Source organism: Macrobrachium rosenbergii, chromosome 9 (genome assembly GCF_040412425.1).
Source record: "Macrobrachium rosenbergii isolate ZJJX-2024 chromosome 9, ASM4041242v1, whole genome shotgun sequence".
Classification (NCBI taxonomy): Eukaryota; Metazoa; Arthropoda; class Malacostraca; order Decapoda; family Palaemonidae; genus Macrobrachium; species Macrobrachium rosenbergii.
This window is the reverse complement of record NC_089749.1, coordinates 23,635,162-23,638,709: the sequence shown is the minus strand read 5'-3', so window position 1 is coordinate 23,638,709 and position 3,548 is coordinate 23,635,162.

The following is a 3,548-nucleotide window of genomic DNA, read 5'->3' as shown; positions in this document are numbered from 1 at the left end:
AGCCTTCAAGAATAACCATCTTATTCTATAGAAGTTGACGGCCAAGTAAAGGCCTCACAAGTACTGCATAAATGTGTACATTTTATAAAATTGGCTGTTTCCACGGGAGAGTAAAACAAACTGTTTATTTAAATTGTCTCTTTTATTTCCTTTTTCTTTATATTTTTTACGAATTTTAACCTCAACTCACTCTTATCATTTCAGATATGAAGACATGAATTACGTATTGGAGTATTACTATCGCCAAAGAAGTGAGTATATATGTATTTAATTTCCACTTTAAATCAACGTTGGTGTTGTTGTTTATTTAGCGCAACATACTTTTTAGTAGTATTGTTATCACAGTCTTATTTGTTGTTGTCATTCTTGTTATCGCAAGCAGCGTTAGTAATAAGAGCAGCAGTGGTAACCACGAGAACAATGTAATAATCTCAGATTTATCCACGTTTCTGTGCGGTGAAATTTTAAATGGCGACTGGTCTGAAACGTTGCATGAACCAAGTCTACTTCGGCAACACGCTGTCCTCCCACGTCCACTAACGATTTATTTATACAATACCCGAGGGTTGATATTTATTGCAGCTGCCCTTTGGTCATTAGATGTCCATGGACGAGAGAGAGAGAGAGAGAGAGAGAGAGAGAGTCCATTTGACCTCAAATATCGTCCTTCACATGACAGGAAGTTTGGGAAATTTGGGGCATTGGTTGTCTTATGTTCCTTCAGCATAACATTCGTTTTGTTCGTGTCCTATCACTGATGGATGAGTGTGAGCATTGAATTATATATATATATATATATATATATATATATATATATATATATATATATATATATATATATATATATATATATATATATATATATATATACACATATATATACATATATATATATATATATATATATATATATATATATATATATATATATATATATATGTGTGTGTGTGTGTTTGTGCGTGTATGTGTTCTCGCGCATGGCAGATATATACACACGTAGATCGATAGGTAATATGAGTGTGCATGTAACCACCATTAATATCCTGCTTGTTTCCTTGTACCACCTTTTCGTTTTCATCGCATATAATTACATGATTATTTCAATTCCACAAAATTTTCCAGCGCTACCTTGTCATTTCCATCCAGTTTTCCAGTTCCAACAATCCATTTCCCTTAAATATTTTGCACATCCCTCTCGCGTAGGTAAGCTTTCAGTGCCATTCTTTCAATTCCAGCAGATTTTCCGAGCTCATTTTTTTTTTTTTTAAGTGAATTTTGCAATATCAGTCTTGCATTTCCAAAAGCTTTCCATATTTTCCCTTTGATTCCAGTTATTACTTGCGTACCACTTTTTTGTTTCAAGGAAAAGACTTCATTCACCATTACATTTCCAGTAACCGTTGCAGTAACTTCTCAACTACTCCCATATACTTCCGGCTCCAAGACGCAATGCCACCAGCTAATCCTCCAAAGTCACCCTTTTGTTTCCAGGAAGTTTTCCAGGCCACCATCTTTCTATTCCAGTACTTGAGTATCATTTTTCAGTTTCCAGGAAAACTCCTGCACAAGTTTTTGAAATCTCTTTATTGCCCTCAAAATTTTCATTCCGGAAAATTTTCAACAGGAAATTTTCCAGCACCAACTTCCTGATTTTGGGGAAATTCTGGAACACTCAAACTCGCCTCTGAACTCATTAGAAATAGAAATAGGCAGGTTAAAGTTACGTTGCGTCTTAAAAAAGGAAATTTCAATTTCTCTTACAATCGAAAACAGAAGGCAAATTTCCAAAATCTTCTCTCAACAGTTATTATGGTCTGTTGTTGAGTATTTGCCAGTGGTTCTTGCGATAATGCTTTCTTTATTACTTTTGGGAGGATGGGTCTTCATTTCTGCTTTTTATTTATTTGTAACTAGATATCGTCTTTGTCTCTAATGATACGGGTTATGAAACTTTAATTCTGTAATCTTGATATTTTAATTGATATATATGTATATATATATATATATATATATATATATATATATATATATATATATATATATATATATATAGTGTGTGTGTGTGTGTGCATGTGTGTGTGCGCGCGTGAATTTTAGAGTAAAAAATGACGGTTTGAAAACTAAAACACCACTCATTGTTCGATGCAAAACTAAACATTTCTCTCTCTCTCTCTCTCTCTCTCTCTCTCTCTCTCTCTCTCTCTCTCTCTCTCTCTCTCCTTATTCATCGACATTTCATATTCATTCTCTCCTCCATGTTCCCCAGTTCATTAGTGCTTCTCACCCTCAGTCTTGAGACGCAAACACCTCGTATCGCTTCATTCGCAAAAGTTCCAGGATTCACGACCCTCGCCAAAGACTTACTCTCGAGGCCCGGGCCTCCATTAGCCAATCTTTCAAAACTCTTCCTGACCAGACTTCAATAACCTTCCCAGACTTTTAAGCCTCGAAACATTCCTTAACAAGACTTGCAACTTCAAAGAAATCTACTTAGGGCGAGAAATTTCTTTTTCTTTCTCATTTTAATCTCGTGGAGTCCGAAAATGCTTTCCTGCTTGAAAGAGATTTTTGACAACTTTTCTCCCTTGTAACGTTTCTTGCAGTAATGGTTTCGATACTTTCTGTTTCGTATTTTGCGCTTTGTATTGAAAGCCGGTGAGATACATAGGAAATGTTGTTTTAGTTTTCTGCCTCAGAAAACTATTGAGATGGCCTTGTCTGTCCGTCCTCACTTTATTCTGTCCGCACTTTTTTTCTGTCCGCCCTCAGATCTTAAAAACTACTGAGGCTGGAGGGCTACAAATTGGTATATTGATCATCCACCATCCAATCATCAAACATACCAAATTGCAGCCTCTTGCCTCAGTGGTTTTTATTTTATTTAAGCTTAAAGTTGGCTATAATCGTAATTCTGGTAACGCTATAGGATGGGCCACCACCGGGCCGTGGTTAAAGTTTCATGGTCCGCGGCTCATACAGCATTATACGGAGACCACTGAAAGATAGATCTATTTTCGGTGGCCTTCATTATACGCTGTAGTGGCTGTAGCCTTAACTTTTGCCACCTACTTTTTGCTAGATTCTTGAGAAACAAAAAGACTGGTAACTAATATCAAGAGTCATGCTAGTCAAAAGTTTCAGACTTGCAAGGTATTAATTTGCAGACTGCTGTTTATTAGACTATTAAATCAGTGTATACTTGGTATATCAGATTTCCTAAGTACATATAAACAAGGGTTTTAAGGCGCAAAAGAATGCTATTTACAAATTACATACCTTAGAAACAGCTATTTATAGTCAGTAATGCTAATAATAACATTCAGGACATGAATCTAAGCTTTAAATGAATTCTCAGTCTTCACGTTTATGAATAAAAATCATTCAACTGAGTGCCGAGTGAAAGTATATAAAATAAAAACAAAATAAAGCATAAAACATTACGCAAACCAGAAGCATAACATCACCACTGCAGAAAAGTCGAATTACGCTGCAGTCAGAGCTCTGGGCCTCGTAGTACGGGAAACAGTGCGGCAATTTGCATGATTACA